This window comes from Bos grunniens, chromosome 2, assembly GCF_055505025.1.
Source record: "Bos grunniens cultivar Pamir isolate PY7600 chromosome 2, Bosgru_T2T1.0, whole genome shotgun sequence".
In the NCBI taxonomy this organism is placed as follows: domain Eukaryota; kingdom Metazoa; phylum Chordata; class Mammalia; order Artiodactyla; family Bovidae; genus Bos; species Bos grunniens.
The window spans coordinates 103,052,121-103,075,062 of NC_141166.1; the positions used below are offsets into that span (position 1 = coordinate 103,052,121).

At 36.2% G+C, this 22,942-nt stretch overlaps 1 protein-coding gene and 1 pseudogene across 2 annotated transcripts in view; one reads left to right on the plus strand and one right to left on the minus strand.

Annotated features, from left to right (window-relative positions):
• Positions 1-22,942, minus strand: part of KCNH7 (potassium voltage-gated channel subfamily H member 7) — a 527,402-nt gene that overhangs the window by 232,959 nt on the left and 271,501 nt on the right. The window lies entirely within an intron of this gene.
• On the plus strand, positions 16,037-16,689 carry LOC147378442 (dynein light chain 1, cytoplasmic pseudogene; annotated as a pseudogene).

Consider the following 22,942-nt stretch of genomic DNA (forward strand, 5'->3'; position numbering starts at 1 on the left):
TTGATTTTAAAGGCACTATATTATTAATAGCCAGGTAAAAGGCTGCAGAGCAAATATTTTAGTTTTTGTGGGTGACATAAAATCTGTCACTGCATAATGTTTTAAAAAAATAATCCCTTGAAAATGTAAAAATCATTCATATTTCTAGGGCCATATAAAACAATAGGCTGCAGACTGAATTTGGCCCAAGGACCTTGATTTTCTGACCCTTGGCATAAGTAATGGGAATTATATTTAAAAATTTGTTTTGATATAACCAAATAACTTTGCTTTTCTTCTTAGTATAATAGAGATAATAATATAGGCAGACAGAATTGACAGGTATTCTGTATGGCGGAGAGAGTAGGGATGTTGCTGCTGCTGCTGTGTCGCTTCAGTCGTGTCCGACTCTGTGCAACCCCACAGACGGCAGCCCACCAGGCTCCCCCGTCCCTGGGATTCTCCAGGTACTGGAGTGGGTTGCCATTTCCTTCTCCAATGCATTGAACATTTCTAAATGCCTACAGTAATGTAGTCAACCTTAGTCTAGCCTAGTAAAACCTGAAAACTTAGAAAAAATGTGGCCCAATTTAACACTGGTAGCAATTTTTTGTTTCCAGAAAAGGCATCCTATGTAATTCTGAAATATCATCTTTAATACTGTTCTTTGTTTAAGTTTGAGTTGGTTGGGCAGGTATAACAATTGTCACTTCTCATCTGTGATAATATGATTTTCCACCTTTTTTCCTGATTTCTGGGCAAATCTTCAGTCCTGATAACTAATCACAACAATAGGGCCATATTCCTATTTGATGTTTTTCAGTTTGCAGAGTTCTCATTCCTAAATGAAAATAAGCCTGCTTTTGTTTGTTTGTTTGTTTCTCAAAGATTCAATCTCATAACTAAGGAGAGATAGTTGAATCAAATTAACTTCAATACATACCAATGTATATGTTTATTGACTCAATATACCTCAAAATACCCAAGGACAAACTCAGATATTGTGCACGTTCATTCAATTATTGTGTAACTGTCTAGTGTTAAGTTTCCTGTCTTGCACTTGATTGGCTAACCCTACGTATGAAGAATGAGGAAAGGACTATGGCCTTAGTAGAGTCACACTGAGCAGGAATTTCTGTCTTCCATGACCTTTTGGAACCTGATTTTCTCTCAATCTGCTGCAGTTTTCTCTGGTTGTATAGCATTCATCTACTTTATTGTATTCCAAATTGGACTTGTAATCTGTGAGGGCCTTGAGAATTGGAGGAAGGAGTGGGCACAACCCTATCACTGTCTTTCAGAAGAAGATTATAGTTTAACTCACAGAGATGTTATCTAATAAGCAGTGAATAGTCCTCTTGGAACTACTGGCTTCGTGCAGTTGCTTCAGACATGTTCAATCTTTGTCAGTCTCTCTCTCTCATATTCCATTCCTTCTCAGCCCGAGCAAGGTTTCTTACTGAGGGTGAACACTGAGATGAGGGCAAGGGAATGAGAATGTAGCCCAACCAAATTAACATTTTAGGAAATCTATTTTTTCTTATTATTGGAAATAGGATACTGTCAAATATTCCTTGAATTGGATATGTAAATTGTGATGAAATCTAAGTTAGAATTCTTTTCAGGTACTATTTCCCAGAGATCATTTTGACCCCTAAATCCTAGTATTTCCAAGCAATCCCCTGCCTCTTTGTCCACCCTGTACCCGTATTCATTGTTCTCTTACTCCTTCTTTCTTCTTACTCTCATGTCAAGGAAACAGCCAGTGCTGCAGATATCAATATTTCTCCCATGGTAAGGAAGCTACTGAAACCAACACTGTATACACAAGTTAAATTATTCAGAATCCAGCTGTGTGCTAAACAGGAATTTGGGTGATTCCTTCTATGAAGTTAATGTGGAAGTTACCATAGAGCTTTTCTTTGTTTATAAGCTAAGGATGCAACAAAAGAGATGAAATCTTACAAAAAAGTGACATTTTACAGCAAGTTAAGGACACAGTGAGGAAAATCCCTATAATTATACAAAGAATCACCTGAAGGATATTAAATGCAAATACAATCTACAGATATTCAAATACATAAATAGTCTTTTGAACTGCTAGAATCCAGTGTATATGTGGCAAAAAAAATAAATAAATAAAAATCCCTATAGGTATTTTAGAAGGCTTCCCAGGTGGCTCAGTAGTAAAGAATCCACCTGCCAAGCAGGAGACTCAGGTTCCATCCCTGGGTTTGGAAGATCCCCTGGAAAAGGAAACAGCAATCCACTTCAGTATTCTTGCCTGGGAAACTGCACACAGGACCTGGAAAGCTACAGTCCATGGGGTTGCAAAGTGTCAGACAAGACTTAGCAACTAAACAGCAGGAGCAGATATTTAAGAAATACAGTATTTAAAAATCATGATATTAAAAAAATACAGCTATATATTTTATTTACATTTAAACAAACTTAAACATTCCTTTACTGAGTTATTTGGCCAATTAAAAAATGTCACTGCACACAGAAGAGAATTCTATGGCTATCACTTCATGTATATACCATTATTAAAAGTGTCACTATATTATATTTGCCAAGTGAAGTGATTGACAGGGTTAGGTTAAAAGTCTTTTTTTAGGTTTAAAGTTTTGCAGATAATATAGAAGATTCTACACCAGTTTTTCTTACAGTACATACCAGAGATACGATGGGGTATCAGCATTGCTAAGGAATGTCACATATTCTTTGTGATGTTCTACATCAAATAAGAGTAAAAAATAAGAGTAAAAAACTTTAGGAAAGTTGTGAAAGAATTTTATAATTTTTCAATAGCTGGAGTAATAATTCTGTAATCACTAATTATGAAAGTTATGCAACTCAAACTATTCTTACAAATTAGCATTTCTTCAGAGAGAGAAAGTAAAAATCCACATAAATATTACACCCTTTCGAGATCACAGAATCCTAGGTTTTTTTTGCACTGTTGAATTCAGGCAAAGCTGTAAATTAATAGTCTGTATTGATATCATCTCTAGGAAAGAACATTTCAAAATCAAGTCAGAGTTTATAGTATGCAAGACCGTTTTATTTATGGCCTAAATCCTTTATGATCTTATTTAACATATTTTCTCACATCTCTTTGGACAGCTTCCACTCACAATATTTCCAAATTCTTTTTGTTAACATTTCCTTACTTTTTCTATGTTCCTTGCAATTATTTTCGTCCTAGGCCTCTGATTTTTTTCCAGGGTTTCTAGGGTTTATATACCTCATAAATTACATTGGGAATGTTGTTGTTCAGTTGCTAAGTCATGTTTGACTATTTGCACTCCATGGACTACAGTGCCCCAGGCTTCTCTTTCACTGTTCTGGAGTTTGCTCAAACTCTTGTCCATTGAGTCGCTGATGTCATCCAAGCATCTCATCCTCTGTTACCCGCTTCTCCTCCTGTCCTCAATCTTACCCAGCAATAGGGTCTTTTCCAATGAGTTGGCTCTTTACATTAGGTAGCCAAAGTGTCAGAGCTTTAACATCAGTCCTTCCAATGAATATTCAGCTTTAACATCAGTCCTTCCAATGAATATTCAATGACTGAATGAATATTCAGTCAACCCTAATTTCCTTTAGGGTTGACTGATTTTATCTCCTTGCAGTCAAGGGACTCTCAAGAGTTTTCTCTAGCACCGCAATTCGAAAACATCAGTTCTTTGGCACTCAGTCTTCTTTATGCTCCAACCCTCACATCCATACATGACTACTGGAAAAACCTACTGATGTTCAGTTCAGTTCAGTTGCTTAGTCGTGTCTGACTCTTTGCGACCCCATGGACTGCAGCACGCCAGGCTTCCCTGTCCCTCACCAACTCCCAGATGTTTCTCAAACTCATGTCCATTGAGTCGGTGATGCCATCCAACCATCTCATTCTTTGTCATCCCCTTCTCCTCCTTCTTCAATCTCTACCAGCATCAGGGCCTTTTCCAGTGAGTCAGTTCTTTGCATCAGGAGGCCAAAGTATTGGAGTTTCAGCTTCAGCGTCATTCCTTCCAATGAATATTCAGGACTGATTTCCTTTAGGATTGACTGATTTGATCTTGTAGTCCAGGGGACTCTCAAGAGTCTTCTCCAACACCACAGTTCAGAAGCATTAGTTCTTCAGTGCTCAGCTCTCTTTATGGTCCAATTCTCACATCCATACATGACTACTGGAAAAAAGTCACATGACTTTGACTATACGGACCTTTGTTGACAAAGTGATATTTCTGCTTTTTAATACGCTGTCTAGGTTTGTCATAGCTTTCCTTCCAAGGAGCATCTTTTAATTTCATGGCTACAGTCACTGTCCACAGTGATTTTTGAGCCCAAGAAGATAAAATCTGTCACTGTTTTCACTTTTTCCCTATTTATTTGCCATGAAGTGATGGGACCAGATGCCATGATCTTCATTTTTTGAATATTGAGTTTTAGGTCAGCTTTTTCACTCTCCTGTTTCACTTTCATCAAGAGGTTCCTTAGTTCTTCTTCACTCTCTGCTTAATGATTAATCTGCATTAGTTCATGAATAAAACCATATACTAGACTTCATCGAATATTTGATTGTACATGTGCTTTTTGGTCAGCAGAACAAAGTCAACCAAAGTACAGTTTACAACTCACTAGGTAACAACCACCATCTGCTCAACTATCCACTTCAAACTTGATTTGTGCAGTCTGGGGTGTTGTAAGTATGTTGCTGCACCGTTGATTTTAGGGAACTCAATTTCATTTGCTTGTAATCATTTTTCAAACTGTCAAGGTCATTTTTAATTCTAATCCTGTCTTTCAAGGTGCTCACCCATCCTGATGATGTGATGTACTTGGCAGATTTAATGACTACTCTCTCCAGCTCATAATCAATCACATGTAGAGATGTTAAATGCATCCAGGACTGCTCTCTGCAGAATATCACTTGTTAAGGGCTTAGGGGCGATGGTTCTACACTGTGTTATTCTTAAATTCCCATGATTGCTTTATTTTCCATCATAAGCCTCAGAGGAAGAAAACTACAAGTCTCTCTAAGTTAAATGAGACCAAAATGATATAGGAATGTGATTACCCTTGGTGGGGGGAGGGGTGCATTTTCCTTCAGAGCACTTTATAAACCATTGTACCCTACTTGGATATTATTTCATGGACAAACCAGGTAATTTGAGGGTGGAAAATTTTTGCCTCTGCCAAATTTACTGTTCTCTTGATTTGCAAGACAAGCAGCATGTTGCCCAGTATTTAGGAAAACTTTATTTTGCCCACATAAGAAGAATCAGTTTCAGTCACAATCTCCTAAATGCTCTATTGTGTACAGTAAAATGATAAAAGGAGTCTTTCAAATTGCTAACTCTGTATCAAACAATTCTACTCATATGGTTTCACTCAGGAATTTGAGCAAAGGTGATTAAAGTTTTACTTCCTATTTAGAGCAATTTGCTTTCAAAATTATAGATTGACTCTCCAACCCAGTTGCAAATGAGTTTTGGATTTCTGTTTCTTTCACTGTAAAATGGAAATTTGGACTAGATTAGGTACAGCAGGTGGTTTTTACCTGGAGTACCAATTGATAGAAAGTGGCTGCCCTTAAGTGCTCTGCTGCAAATTGTGAATTGGATTCTGTTTCATGGGAAAGAATGTTACAGGAAGCAGTGACCTCTCCCGTGAGAGGACAAAAAGAAGGAAATGATACTATGGATGCTATTGTGTCTGAACTAGATGGTTTTTAAAGTTCCTTTTTGCTCTAAGATTGAATGAGAACATATCCAAAAGAAAAAAAAAAGAAAGAAAATGTAACTCATATTATTCATATCAAAAGGCTTGAGAGAATATTACTTTGTTGGAGTTCTGCTCCACCAGCTGGTTGAAGAAGAGTATGTGTTTTCAGTAAGATCAAGTGAAAATTTGTGACCTGGTGGCCAGTGGTGTACAGATATAAGGACAAACGATATCAGCTGACCAGAGAGCCTTTCATTTAAGATGAGCCTGTGTGTCCACCCTCCTGGGTTCTTGGCATTCAACTCTAATTTGTTTCATCAGCACTCATTTGAGTACATTTCCTCTTTCTGACTTCCCAATTAAAAATACTTTTTTTTTTTTTTTTTGGTGTTTTTAACATTTTTCAGGCTAAACATCTAAGTAAGGGCACAAGTGACCTTTAATGATCTTGCCATTCATTTTTCAATTTATACTTAAATGTCACATTCTCTAACAAACCATACAATTAATCTCTTTTAACTTTTTATTTGGCCCATCAGTGACAAAGTTTATTCTAACTTGTCTTCTTTGAAGGTTAGTAATTCATGTAATTATCTGTACAATGAAGGATGCACTCAGTCATAGCTAATCAATGTAAAGCTTTGAACTTTATTTTATCAAGTTAAATGAAATATTGCAAACGTTTGGGTGTATGTATTCTCCCTTACATGTGTTAAACAATAGATCGCATGTTATTTTCCATAATAACCTTGACATGATCTCTTTAACTTTTATCAAGAATGAAGAGTTTGAAGTATTTTATGAATTTATGTTCACCGACAAGAAGATTAATGCAGAATTTAGGAAAAAGAAGTGAGAAAACTTCTGTTGTAAATGTAAAGAAATCTATATTCCAAATATTATAAGCCAGACATGGAAAAATTAAGTGCTCCTGGATCTGAATAGGAAAGGAACTAGAACTGAAAGTGTCCACCAGGACATGAAGGTCGTTGCAGACAAGGGGACTGACGTGACAGTGCGGCAGGAAACCCATGGAAGAATCTATTACAATATTCTGGAAAAAAAAACGCAATTTCATTTTCTTTTATTCTCTACTTCCAAATGGGTGAACAAGGTTCAATAATTTGATTAGAAATTATATGGCTCAGAAAGAAACTTGCAACAGGAGTGTCTCAAGTGAGAGCTAAAACCCTACAAGTAGAAAGAGTTTAAATAGATTCCAAAAAGATAAAATATGACAATAAAATAGAACATGGTTATTTTACTCTTTATTGTTTTCAAAAAAATCTATACTCTATGGAAGCACTGACAATGCACCCAAATTTTCATTTTGTTCTCAGATTTGTTGTATTTCTGGAAGACTGACTTTTGTTTCCATATAAATATCATACTTTTATTATTCATCTGCCCAAGAATGTCTTTTTATTATATATTTTAAAATATTTAATGAAAGGTGTCAGAAGTGGTTGAGGAATATTATTTTTATTCTCCTCAAGAAAAATAACAGAATTTATAGAGGTTCTAGATATTTTTTCACACACTTCCATTTAAGAAACAAGCTATGAGCTTTCAGAAAATATCTCTATTCCAGATTACTTTTTTTCCTATTCTTTATGTGTTTTATGGTTAAACCGTGCCTTTAGTCTAGTCTTCAGCTAGAATTTAAAAATTTAGTGCCAGGGTTGATAAACTAACTTATCACTCCTTAATAATTTTAGTATTGTTTAAAAATATATATAACACAAACATGCAGTGCTGCTTATATTTCTCATAGATAGTAGGATAATACCAACAGTTAAATATATATACCTTAAAATAAGATTTCAATGAGTTTTTGATTCTTCTTTCATTGACATGAAAATGGAGGAATGGCAAACACATTCATACATGAGAATTTACACACTTAGCCAGAGAGAGTTGTGTTTTACACTAGGCATTTTTTTTCAAATTTGATTCAAGAAGAAGGCACATATTTTCCCACATTATGCCTGTTGGCCTCCTTCTCTCTTTAAGAATTTAATAAATTTATGTTGTTCATGATTGATGAACAAGAAAGATAGTAAGAAGAAGATATGGACATTCTATAAAACCCACTTTTGGGTTCAATAATGGATTGTTCATTGGCCCCAAAATTTTTAAAAAATATATTTTTCATTGAGATAATAAGCACTGATTTATAAACCATGGCCTTTCTGCTGTGCTGTTCCCACTCAATCCTATGGATTCACGACCTTTTAGGTGTTGAGCTTTCCCAGATCTATTTCGTCACCCAGACCTCTCTCAGACACCCACATGAATAACAGACTACCTCTTCCACACACGCTTTCTAAACAATATATCCAAAGCTGAACTATTTGTTCTCGTGTCTAATTTCTTCCTCTTACTGTACTTCCTATTCTTACAAAAGGTGCCTTTAGCTGTCCAGTGTCTAAAACAGAAGCAGGGCAGTTACTCTGGGAGCATTCCTCTTCTTCACCTTTGCCTCACCTCAAATCTTAATGAATTTTTAATTTTACTTTCTCTAAATTCTTCATAGCATCCTCTCTTTTTTTCAAGCTATTACTTGAGATATTGTTGCTTCAGCAAAAAGGAAAATCACATCAACTTGACCTGTCAAGCAGGAAAGGAGTCCCTCTCCCTATTTTTTTATACTAAGAGCTGGGTTTCAGGATCAGTATAACATAACTGAGTGTTGATGAACAGCTAAAAATATTGTTTTTACCTATCTATCTTAAAAAATAGTAGTACATAAGGGAAAACAACCTCAAATATGTAGTATTTTTTTCATGTTAGTCCTAAAATATCATCAATTTATTATCAATGTTTTTATAAGCTGCCATAGAGGTTCCTGATTAATTCTTTTTTTCCTATCAGGAAATAGAAAAGTATCTAATTTTACATGAAACTGAAATGAGAATTGCAAAGAGGAAATGCCTACCAGAAGCTTCATTTTCTTGGGAGAAGTTGAAAGTGTGTAAACATGCCAATCTCTCCTCATCCTGTGTGGTTGAAATGAATGAAACTCAACACATTCACATACCTAAATTATTACTAGTTTCTTGGGCTGAGCTCAGAAAGAAAGCTAAAGCAGCATTAATTACTGTCACGGACTACATGATAGGCTAGAGTTCACCTTTATAGAAGCAGATTAATTTTGCTTTTCAATTTAGTCTGCTCTATAGCTATGACAAGATAAATCATTTCAGAGAGGGTTTGTTAAATCTGATTAGGATTCTTGTTTTAGCAGCTATCAAACTTATAATTGGAGAAGGCAATGGCACCCCACTCCAGTACTCATACCTGAAAAATCCCACGGATCGAGGAGCCTGGAAGGCTACAGTCCATGGGGTTGCTAAGAGTTGGACACGACTGAGCGACTTCCCTTTCATTTTTCACTTTCGTGCATTGGAGAAGGAAATGGCAACCCACTCCAGTGTTCTTGCCTGGAGAATCCCAGGGACAGGGGAGCCTGGTGGGCTGCCATCTCTGGGGTCACACAGAGTCAGACACGACTGAAGTGACTTAGCAGCAGCAGCAGTAAAAAGATGCCAAAAAAAGTAACAACTAAAAATCTATGGGAAAGGAATACAGAATGCATTTTTATTCTTCAGATCCCTAGGAAAATGCAAAACCCTCACTGTTTTGAAAGAATTTCCTTGTTGTGATTTCTAGGTGCCTAGAAGGTGACAGATGTGAGCACTAAAATCCTGCTTTCATTTGAACCCCACATCATTTCTCTAATGGATAATATTCTAAATGTCTACAGACATTCTGGTTGTCAAGTCTCAGTTTTCAGCTTTGACCTTTTTCCCTTGTAAGCTTGCACCATTCCTCTTACCTGGATAATTTGCTTTCCTCATTACTAAAAGAGACCCTTAACAAAGTCAGTGAGAAAAATTCCACAGAAATCTAGGGTTCCACTTACAGCTTACACACACCTAGGATTTAGGATAATGACTCAAGATTTACTTCAACTTACCAAAACTTTTTGTATTGCTCTGTTAATATATTAGGTGGGCACAGTAAACACCTTTTTACCAAATTGCTTGCATGGTAGTTTTTCTTTATTTCAGTTGTGCTAAAAAGATTAATATTCTGTTCTGGAAAGATTTTATTAGCAATGGCTGACTACACAGTAGAGGGTCCCTTCCCGTATAAATAAATCCCTCTCACTACCTTTAAAATCTATTTTTAAAGATTTTTTTTCCCTCTGACTCATGAATATTTTTTTTTCAGATCTTTTTTTGCTGCTCCGAGGTAATAGGCTTGAGTGTATGGCATGGGCGAGGTAGTCTGGAACAAAGGGCATGAAGTGAAAGAAAGCTCTAACAATGTACAAATCTTCAGTGAGAAATGCAGTTTAGGATTTCAAAAGTAAAAGCCAAGCTTAAAAAAAAAAAAAAGACCAAACTAAGTTAAAAACTGTTGTGTTAATTAAAATCCTCATTGAGTTAACTGAGAGCAAATTAAAACTTGATTAATTTTTAAGTATTCATTTAATTAAAAGGTGGCATTTACTGTTATCATTTTTTAAATTATTTTTTCAGCCCAGTGTTTTAAATTCTAAATTCCATTCAGTTCATCCAAGAGACAGATATACTAAATGATATGAACAGTTAATAGAAGCAATACAAACGACTTTTAAGTATGAAAAATGTTCCACCTCACTATTATCATATCAATGTAAGTTTGAGCAGATGATCATTTTCTGACCATCATTATAACCAAAATAAATACACAGTGCTATTGAGGATTGCAGGCTCATACACCTGAGAATAAATTGTTTTGTTTTTTTTTTTTAATTTTTATTTTATTTAACTTACAATATTGTATTGGTTTTGCCATATATCAAAAAGAATCTGCCACAGGTATACATGTGTTCCCCATCCTGAACCCTCCTCCCTCCTCCCTCCCCATACCATCCCTCTGGGTCGTCCCAGTGCACCAGCCCCAAGCATCCAGTATCGTGCATCGAACCTGGACTGGTGACTCGTTTCATACATGATATTATACATGTTTCAATGCCATTCTCCCAAATCATCCCACCCTCTCCCTCTCCCACAGAGTCCAAAAGACTGATCTATACATCAGTGTCTCTTTTGCTGTCTCGTATACAGGGTTATTGTTACCATCTTTCTAAATTCCATATATATGCGTTAGTATACTGTATTGGTGCTTTTCTTTCTGGCTTACTTCACTCTGTATAATAGCAGATAAGATAACCTTTAAGGTTCATATATTTTGATTCAGTAATTCACCTAGATATCTATCTTATTAAAATAATCAGAACCTTAAACAATAGATGTGAATAAATATATCTAGTAAATATTAATTTTAATGGAAAAAACTGATAGCCTGATGCTACTAAAATTGATAGTTTTCAATTTTGTTCAAACAAATAATGTTCAAACACTAATAAATACAAAATAATGTTCAAACACTAATACAAAACATTGTTAAAACATGAATATATAATGACCTCAAATTTTAAATACAAACATATACATATTAGATATAAGACTAAAAGTGAAACTAACAAACAATAATTACTATAAACAGTAATTATTTGTGGGTGATGAGATTACAAATTATGTTTCCTTCATGTTTTTATTTGCCTATAACACATTTATTTTACAACTGGGAAAATAAACATTTTTGAAAATTAATAGAAAAATAGTATACATGATCTTATTTGCAAAGCAGAAATGGAGATGAAGAGAACAAATATACAGATACCAAGTGGGGAAGAGGAGTGGGAGGAACTGGGAGATTGGGACTGACACAGATACACTATTGATATTATGTGTAAAATAAATAACTAACAAGAGCATACTGTTTAACACAGTGAACTCTAGTTAGTGTACTGTGGTTACTTGAATGGGAAGGGAGTCTAAGAGGGAGGAGACACATGTATATGTATGGCTGATTCATTTTCCTATACAGTAAAACTAGTAACATTGTAAAACAACTATACTCCAATAAAAATTAATTTTAAAAAATGGTTTGTATATTATCAGGAAGGAAGTTGACTGCATAGCTGCTAAAGTTTGAGTGAAAACAAGTTTGGAATAAGAGAAAAAGCCTTGAATTATACCTAGTTTTTAATTTGTGTCAAATAGACATTAATGAAAATTAATATATGGTGTATGATATTATCGTTATTAACAATATTTCAACGCCCTTAATTATATACTGAAGTTGAATGAAAATTCTAAATACACTGTAGTTTATTCAAATAATTTCCCAAACTTATAATGGTTAATCTTTTATATTTCACATATCTTCGAATAAAAAAAATAAAGTTTTAAAATACTAGACTTCACACACACACACAAAAACACTGATCTCCTTCCAGTCTAACAAATTCAGCCAGCTTGATAATATGAATATAATTACAAAGTTCTGAAAATATAGACTGTGCTGCCTTACAAGGTTTCTTAATTTATAAAATCTGACTTCTGTAGCTGTTTCTAAACCTAACAAATATTCCATACTTATATTTCTTAGGTTCCTTCTGCTATGTTAGATCCCAAATCGAGTTAGCATAGGGGGTTGGCTTGACTTGGGTGTTCACAAAAAGAACCATATTTCAAAGACAGAATGTGACTTCTGTTTATTGACCACATCTACACACAGGGAACAAAAAGGAATAGCCCAGCCCTGGGGACTCCACTTCTGCACTGAAGAGGTAGAGATTCTGTGTGAAGGGTTGATGGTGTGATTAGCTGTTGAGAAATAAGCAGCTGGCAGAATTTGGTACTCTCAAGTCCAAAGGAAACCTGTTTTAATAGTGTTAAAGTTTGTACTACAGGCTATAGCCAGGGTACTACTAGTGTGGGCTGCAGCTGGGCATACGGTGGCCACAGTTTTGTGCTGAGTAGAATTCAGTTCACTCTCATTTTCTAAGTTAGTGCAATTTCCCATTCTTCCCCGCACACAAGTGGGGGACTTTTTGGAGCTACTGAAATTCTTCTTTTTTTATTCAGCAATAAGAGGGAGGTATATTTTGAGATGTCAAATTTTGACCAGTGAATTTCTATTCATACCCTGACTTTAGTCAAAGAGGCCTGCCTACAGTTCACTGAAAAATTCATGCATTCTCTGATTGCCTTTGATCACACCATTAAATCTACTGGAAATTCCTTACCATTGGAGCCTCCCCACATGTGTTGATGCAGCTCTTTCCAAGTAACACATGGTAATCAACCTCTGAAGTTATAACATTTTATTTACCTCACACCATTGGCCATTTCACTTGGTATTTTCCATGCTAGCTTCTGACTTGTAAGTGACTATAAGGTTTTATACTGCTGTTCCAATGTTCCCCAGCCAGACAGACTGCACTATTATTAGTTTTCTGAAAAGAAGGTGTTCTTACTCTAACTTCTGGACCTTTACAAGTGTGATTCTCCTTGCTCATATCATTGTTCTGCTCTGATTCAATTTAATCATGGCTCAACTGCATGCTAGTGCATACATGTACATACACACACACACACACACGCACAGAGTTATGCCCAGAGTCTTCAAATTTCAGCAAGGACACTTTTTCCAAGAAGACAATTCCTTTTTCCCACCTGGGAGTTGGTTGGGTACTCTTCCTACATGAACCAAAGTGTCCTTTGCACTCCCTGTTGTGGATCCTTGCAATTGTGAACTTCATTATCTTAAGTAAAGCCCCAGAAAACATGAATAAATGAATGACTAAATGAATGGACTCCTCAAATAGTATTTAACTTTTCTTGCATGTAGGTCATCTATATTGAATATTGAAGTTGTGGAGACTAGGGAATGTATCCTTTATTTATTTATTTATTTATTTATTTGAGTTCTCTCACTCATCACTTCACAAATAATAGATTCTCAAAATTTACAGAATTTTTTTGAGAACTAGATTGGATTTTTCTGTATGTTGTTGACCTCATATGAAGTCATAGAACTCTTCTCTAGAAGTGTCCTTAGAGATCACTTAGCCCAACCTTTTCACTGATATTTCTTTTGGATTTCACTGTGAGGGTATTTTAGGTATTTTGGCCCAGAGGCAAGATGCATTAGTTAAGGGAGAAAGTGCTAGGAGTGCATAAATGAAGTTAAGGCAAACTTTTTATTGCTTCTTCCTCCTTTTGAAGGGAGATTAGGCAGAAAGGAAAGGAAAGGGAGAGGAGAATTGGGGAGTGAAATAGCCAAAACTGAAAGAGATGTGAGTCTAAGGATGAGTCTGGAAGAATCAAGGGTTCAAGTGAGTGGAGGTTGAGAGAGAGGTGATATAGCTTCCTTCATAAGACAATGGAGGCTTCCCTGGGCTGGGGACAAATCAGATAGAAAGTTAGAGTTTGGAAGAGTCTGAATGCAAACCTAATTCCGTCTAGTTCAGGCTCAAAGCAGACTATCCCCAGGAGCATGGCGATTCTACACTCTCCTCAAGAGAATGGACAGGTCGGGGGGCATTGGGGGTACTGGGGAAAAGAGGGGGAGGGTTGGGGATTGTTACACTCACTGTGTGTCTCTTTCTCTCACCAGAATTTTATAGAAGAAAGACAGGTTAAACTGAACATCCGAATGAACTTGGAAAGGAAAACAGGAACATATCATCTGAAAGTTGAAAACAGGGTCAAGAGAGTGCATGGGGCTTCCCTGGTGGCTCAAATGGTAAAGAGTCTGACTGCAATGTAAGAGAGCCTGTTTTGATCCTTGGTTTGGGAATATCCCCTGGAGAAGGAAATGGCAAGCCACTCCAGTATCTTTGCCAGGAGAATTCCATGGACAGAGGGGCCTGGAAGGCTACAATCCATGGGGTTGCAAAAAGTCTAAGGATCATTATATCCTTAGATATAATGATATAATTATATCATAGAGGAGCATTGTTCTTAACTACTGGAAAAGTACACGGTAATAATATAACTTGAGTGGTTACAGTGCCCAGGCAAGGAGCCTCAGTTGATTGCTTAGGAGGACATTTATGTTTTTATTGTATGAATCAATAAATACATACAGGTCCTTTAGGGACAGCTAAATGAGTTCTTTTTCCCACTTAGATCTGTCTATCCACATCGTTTTCAAGAAGCACTACCTCTGTGGAGTTCTGTTCTCCCAAAGCCTTGGATGCTGGGAGATCAGCTGAAGTCACTAAAATTGCCCTTGAGCCAAAAATAAAAGTAGTTACAGAATTGTTTTTATATGTGTATTTCTGGAAACAACAGATTCCTAATTTTATTAACTTACATGTGACCCACAATTTATTAAAATATCTTTCAATTTCCTAGTCCCAGTTTGCTGATAATATCATGCAAACAAAGACCAGTGATTTGGCAATTTTTATTTTCATTTATCTTGTCACTGATAAGGTATTGATATAATAACTGGGCTAATATTCTGAAAATTATTGATGTGCTTTCTCTTTTGCTTTTCTGAGTACGAGACCTCCACTTTGCTTGCCAAAAGGTAAGGAGTGAGAAATGTGGTAAGAATTAGGATTTGCCGGGGCTTCTCCGGTGGTTCAGTGGTAAAGAATCCACCTGCTAATGCAGGAGACATGGGTTTGATTCTTGGTCTGGGAAGATCCTACATGCTGTGAGACAAGTTCATGTGCCACAACTATTGAGCCTGTACTCTAGACCCTGGAAGCCATAACTACTGAGCCCATGTGTCATAACTACTGAATCCTCTGCATTCTAAAGCCTGTGCTCCACAAGAGAAGAAGCTGCCACAATGAGAAGCTGGTGCACCACAAACTAGGTAGTAGCCCTCAGTTCGCCACAACTAGAGAAGAGCCCACACAACAACGAAGACCCAGCACAGCCAAAAGTAAATAAATTTTTTAAAAAGAATTAGGATTTGTCATAGAAGGTATTAAAAGACATGCAAAAAATAAGACTGTTATGTGAGACAACAGATTTGAAATCCAGGTTCACTAAAAGCATAGAAATGGCCAAAATGGGAAGGTGTGTCAGACAACTGAAGCATAGGAGGACTTCAGAGCCTACTCAGATCCTACATGATCCTGTAGGGATCATGAAAAGAAACCACACTAGTTTTTATCAGTGAGGAGTACAGAATAAGATAGTAAAATTAATGACCCTGAGGTTTTAACTCTTCAAGTCATCTTCAGTCCCACTTGGCAAGGATGCAAATTTGAGAACCAAGGAGCCTACCACAAGGCTCACTGTGATGGCACTGGAGAGATAAGATCTTGAGCTACACAGGCCTTACTCATTATCTAAGAGTTCCAGCAGGGTAATCTGTAATCAAGTGAACAAGAGACCTAGCCTGCGACATGAGATGGCATCACACCTCTAGATTTTGACTGTTGCTCCCTGATACTGTTCTGTAAGGTTCTGTAAGATATACTCTGCTCTCTGATACTTTGACACCATTCTCGGGTGGAAGTGAGCTAATAATAATGAGCTAAGAGACAGGAGATATTAAGAATGTTTTCCTTGACAATAAGATGCGCCAAGGCTTCCGTTGCGACCCCCTCTCTGGTGGGAGCCTCGCCAGCCCCTCCCCCAGGAGACTGTTGCAATCGGCCAGCCCCTGCTCCTTGGTAACCATGTGTGACCGAAAGGCTGAGATCAAGAACGCCGATATGTCTAAGGAGATGCAACAGGACTTGGTGGAGCGTGCTACTCAGGCATTGGAGAGATATAATATAGAGAAGGACATTGCGGCCCGTATCAAGGAGTTCAACAAGAAGTACAACCCCACCTGGTGCTGCATCGTGGGGAGGAACTTCGGTAGTTACGTGACACGTGAAACCAAACACTTTATCTACTTGGGCCAAGTGGCCATTCTCCTGTTCAAATCTGGTTAAAAGCACTGCCACACACCCAGTGATCCATCCAAAAACAAGGACTGCAGCCTAAATTCCAAATACCAGGGACTGAAGCCTTCAGCCTTGCCTAAGGGAACACCTCCACCTTTGAACCTGTCTTGTGTTTTGTAGAGGGCATTCTCTGTACTAGTTTGTGGTTATAAAGCAATTAGCAAAACAGCTTACATTTGTATTTATTTTCTATTCCACACCTCCCTGCCTCATGTTTTTTCTCTTAAAAATCCATTCCTTTAAAGAAATAAATCTGTTGGAGAAGTGTGTGTTAATAACCATTTGTTCAAATAATATAAAGTTGAAGATGGCCTATTATTTGATCTTGGGTAGGTTGGTGGGGGTGATTCCTTGAAGTTTCTGTGGGATGTAACAGACTAGCCTGTTCAACACATTTGAGTTTCATTCTTGCCCATCCTGTTCCTGTTGTGCATGGAAGAATACTACTCAGAAGTGTGTCTTGAGAAATGCATGGCAGAGAAACTACTGGATTAACTCTTACTCCTAATCTGATAAACACAGTATTTAAGTGCTTCTTTGGGATAACTGCTATAGAGTGTTCTGGGCCTTAGGCCTCAGAGATGATGAATGTGTAGTAGAACTCCTTTAAGCTTTCTATGGCTGCAAAATGTAAATAAGCTGGAGAGAAAGTTGGGCTAGTGAGACATTTGTTGGGCTCTAGACATTTCCCCTCCCCTGCCTTGGCCAAAATATACTCTAAAGATTAAAGGTGGTCTTAAAGGGAAAAAGCTCTTGAACAGCGGCCCTCCATGTGATTTTAGTAAAGTTTTCAGGAATTTTTTTTTTTTTTTTAAAGAATGTTTTCCTTGACAATAAACTATTTAAGGGCTTCCCTGGTGTCTCAGTGGTAAAGAATCCGCCTGCAATGCAGGAGATGAGGGTTTGATCCCTGGGTCGGGAGGATTCCCTGGGTCGGGAGGATTCCCTGGGTCGGGAGGATTCCCTGGAGAAGGAAATGGCAGCCAACTCTTGTCTTCTTGCTGGGAAATCCCATGGACAGAGGAGCTTGGAGGGCGACATTCCATGGGGTCGCAAAAGAGTTGGAAATGACTTAGTAACTAAACAACAGCAACAAAAACAAACATTATTTAAAGGGACTAACTGAAACTGCAGAGTTGAAAAAGAAAAGAATTGAATGGATCAGGCATCAAATTAATATTCTAAAGCTGTGGTATGCTTGAGGTTAAGGGAAAAGATAGTGTTAGTAATGGGAGAAAAAAAGAGTTGTATTGTCTTTGCACATTTAAGCACAGTGTAAGTTAAACCTTTTTTACACAGTTCATGGGGTTCTCATGGCTAGTATACGAGTGGTTTGCCATTCCCTCTTCCAGTGGATCATGTTCTCTCAGAACTTTCTACTATGACCCGTCCTCCTTGGGTAGCTCTACATGGCATGGCTCATAGCTTCATTGAGTTACATATACCGATTCAATGGACATGAATTTGGGCAAACTCCTGGAAAGGACAGAATTTCACTTTCATTTTTGGCATTATGGCATATTAGATAATTCAAAAAATTCTGGGTACAAAGTATCTAGGAATGTTGGATAAAATGTAGCAAACCTTCATTTTAGACTCAGAACTAAGCTTCCAAGAGAGGAAGGGGAATAACCAGGAATCAAGAGTGAAAAGTTAAGCTAAAATCCAGAAAGAAAGCTGATGTAGACATCCTGGATGCTTTGGAAAGGTTTCACAATCTTAATGACTAAGTATTCATGGTTCTATAAGCTTAGGCCAGAAAGCACCATGCAAAGAAGGATCCATGAAAGACTAGACTCCTGGTGAAAGATGAACTCAAGCACAAGTGAATTCATCTATCTTGAGCTGAGCTTGAGTGGAAAAATGTGTCCTCCTGAAAATCCATTATTGTTAGCTTATATTCACATGGGTTTAAAGTTCAAATCTATACTCTGTAGATGGTTTTAGAGGCCCTAAATTAAAAATTATACTCAGCGATTGGTATTCATTGATTCATATTGGAACAGGACACTGGCAGAAGGAAATAGAATGTCTCAAGGATCCCAGAGATAAGCCCTGCCAAACATGAACCCCAAGTACACAATTACAAAAACATGAGGAAGAATCAGCAACATGCTCAATTAAAATAAGACCTGCAAATACAACAAATAATTTAGTTACTGAATGTAACAGCAAATTTGGAAAATGCAACAGTGGCCACAGGACTGGAAAAGGTCAGTTTTCATTCCAATCCCAAAGAAAAACAATGACAAAGAATGCTCAAACTACCACACATATATTTAAAATGCTTAGAGAAAAATAGGGTGAAACATGGGACAGAACAATGTCTTTTTCAAAGACAGTCATAAATTTAAAAAGAAGTTATATGATAAATACATATTAGGGATGTAATGTACAACAAGGTTAATATAACTGATGCTGCTCTATATTGTGTATGAAAGTTGTTAAGAGAGTAAATTCTAAGAGTTCTCATCATAAGGAAATTTGTTTTCATTTTCTTTTATTTTGTATCTGAATGACATGATGGATGTTTACTAAACTTATTATGGTACTCATTGCATGATGTATGTAAGTCAAATTATTATGCTGAACATCTTAAACTTATACAGTGTTTTATGTAAATTATCTCATGAAAACTGGAAGAAAAAAATAACAAAGAAATAAAGAATATTAATAAATTAAAATTTAAAATTCAATTGAAGGCTTAAGTAACAGGTTTACCAGATACCAGCTAAAGGGATAGCTAATAAATAAATATTATGTTTTTAAAGAAGTATGCAGAATTTATCACAGAGGCACAAGATGAAAAATATGACAGTGCTTAATGGATTTGAAAGAGTGAATGAGAATCTAACTGGGCTTCTGATAAAAAATTCTATATAATGAAAAAAGGTAAAAGAGAAAAAAAAACATGTTTTGTAGAATAAAAAAGCATGGATCTTCAGATTGAGGGAAGCTACGAAATCTTAATCAAGTAAATAAAGAGGAATACATAGTTAGATATAAAACATCATGGTGAAACTACAGAACACTAAATAGAACAAGTATTTCAAAAGCAGCCTAAAAGAAAGGCAGATTTTTCTCCAAAGGACGATAATTAGAGTGACTGTAAACATCTCAAGAGCATCATTAAGAATTAGGAGACATTGGACCAGTTCTATGTACTAAGAGAAAATGCTGTCAAGTAGAATTTTACTCAAGGGAAAAATATACTTAGGTCAAAACAGCACTAATAATTTGCTATCGAATTTTCATTTTTTTTCAGTGAATGAAAAAAGTGCTAAAGCACTAAAATTTTTCAGTTACTTAAAATAAAATTATTTCAGATAAAAGACATGAAACTCAAAAGGTATTGGTGGGAAAATGGTTAAAATTTAAGGTGATCCAAACAATCACTGATGGTATAAAACAGTAACAACTATTGATTTTAATGGTAAAAAAATTGAGATGGAAAAATATACTAGATAAAAATAACATAGAGGAGAGGAGAGAATCATTGTAGATAAGTACACATATTAAACATTTGAAAGTCCACCACTGAAAAACAGAAATATAGCATTTAAATTTTATGATCGAGAGGAAGAGAAGTAGGAACTGAATAATCTCTACACCAAAAGAAAGTTTTCCAAAAAAAGCATAAAAAAAAGCAGAATATATAAAGTGCAGGCAAACAGAAAGTCTTCCATGTTTCTAGTGTGAATCTAAATCAGCACAAAAATTCTGAAGCACAACCGGCAATATTTTAAAGATTAAGTATTAATCACTTCCTGGAAGCACAATTCTATCTCAAGGTATGTAGACTAGAATAATACCTCTTAAGCTATCTATGATTTAAAACAACTTTTACAATGTGTAATCCACTGCAGAACAATAATTTTGCAAGAATGCAAAATCATATGATGTGGCAGCAATGTCAAATTGCTGTAAAGTTTTCACTTGCTTGCTCTCAGTGCTTGTACTACCTCACCAGAGATAATTCATTGATACTGGCCCACACTATATTTTGAAGAGCATTGCTCTATACAAAGTCTTAAACACATCCGTAGGGAGAAATATATCACAGTAATCAATGTAGCACTGCTTGTAATAGCAAAACAAAACAATATAGCTAAATGTTCCCCAAAGAATGGATAAATTGCAGAATATTCATACATCTAATAATATTTAGTGATGTGAATGAATGATCTAGAAGTAAAGGTATCAGAGTAGATAAATATTAAAGGTAACACAATGCTGAGTATAAAAAAGCAATTTGAAGAATTCATCTTATATGATAGTGTTTTGTAACATAAAATGATGTCATGGTTTCTTGAGGAATATATATTTTTAGGGAGGTATAAAGACATGCATAGGAGTGGTAAGCACCAAATTCAGGATAGTTACTACTTCTGGATGGTGGGAAAGAAAGAAAACACTACTGGGGAGTGTTCATGAACTCTATTTGTACTTTTGTACTTTAGTTGAGCAGAAGTTTCAAGTGTGTTCATTATACCACTCACATATTTTTGTATGTTTGAAGCATTTCATAATTTAAAATGGAAGAAGATACATTAATAAAAATATTCCTTAAATTGAGAGTAAAAATTACCACCATGTAGCTTAAATGTCAGCAATCATTCAGATCTGCCATTCTTTAACATACCTGAAGAGTTTTGTTTTCAGTTTGCATGCTAAGTCACTTCAGTTGTGTTTGACTCTTTGCAACCCTGTGGACCATAGCCCTCTGCCAGGCTCCTCTGTCCATGGAATTTTACAGGCAAGGATATTGGAGTGGGTTGCCATTTCCTACTCCAGGGATCTTCCCAACCCAGGGATTTTTCACATTTAAAAAGAAACTTAAATTGTATTCAGTTAATGTCTCAAGCTAGTATAAGTGTAATACCAACAGTTTCTGGGCACTTATACCCTGTGTTGAGTCCTACCTTTACACACAGCAAGTTTTTCTAGGTACTAGTGTGCAAGAAGACTGGAGTCCCTCAGAGGAGATTTTTATAGGAAGATTCTAATAACAAAGCAAAGTGCTATGCCTCCCACACTGGGATTCAAGCTTAATTAATATACACTTTTCATTTTCTTATTCAGCACTTATAAACATTGCCTACAAACATGGTAATTGTAAATAAATAGGCAATTGTTTTACTCTGTTGACTGTTTATATAAAAGACATTAAAAATATATCACTCAAGGGACTCAGTTAATAACTTAACACTAGTTAGGATTTGCCTCATTGATCAGGATGACTTGTGAATTCTTTGTTCAATTCTCCTGAGACTTAAAATATATAGGAAGATTCTCAAATGTTAGGTGATGAGGCAAAGTCACAATCTTATCCTTAAGAATCATATTATCTCTGTACACACAGGAAGTATTATGTATCAACTGTTACTCTTAATTATATTTACTTATATTTATGCAGGACCCTTAATCCAGAGCAATTGAGTCATTTTATTTATTGATAAGGTAATAAAACAATGAGGTTATTAAACTCTCCCATTGCTATCCAGTATTCTCATTCTTTTTAAAAGACTGTGATCAGCAAAAAGTCCTAGCTCTGAGAGAATGTTTAGGAACGTAATTATAATTATAAAAGGACATGCAAAAATGCACAAATGATCCACACTTTAAATACACTGGCAAAAAAAGTACAACTTTTTTCTTAGATTGCTTGTAAGTTAATTTTCAACTAATTAACAAAATGATTTCCTATTTCACACTAAATTAGAAGTTGCTGAATTAGAGATAGGAAAGTTGCTGAGAAGAGTTTCTAATACTATGGTTTTCTAAACTGTCTTCAAATCCAAAGTATTCCTAGAGTGGAAATCAGGTATACTTCAAAAAATAAAAAGCCAAAGATTTCATTTGTATACTGGCTATGACAGGCATGATTTAACACTTTGAATTTTTCCACATTAGTCTGATTTGCAGTTTTAAGGTTTGGTTTATACCTCAATGGAATAAAAGAGTGAAATTTAACTCCATCTAACTTATGTATATTAAATAAACCTTGTGTTCTTTACATGCTAACCTGTGGGTGCCTGTTCAGTTGTGTCCTACTCTTGGCAACCCCATGGACTACAGCTTGCCAGGCTCCTCTGTCCATGGAATTTTCCAGGCAAGAATACTGGAGTGGGTTGCCATTTCCTACCCCAGGGAATCTTCCCAACCCAGGTATCAAACACACATCTCCTGTGTCTCCATAATTGGCAGGCAAATTATTTACCACTGAGCCCAAAGCCTTTGACTATGTGGATCACAACAGACTGTGAAAAAACTTCAAGAGACAGGAATACCAGACCACCTGACTTGCCTCCTGAGAAATCTGTATGCAGGTCAAGAAGCAACAGTTACAACTGAACGTGGAACAAGCAACTGGTTCCAAATTGGAAAAGGAGTACGTCAAGGCTGTATATTGTCACCCTAGTT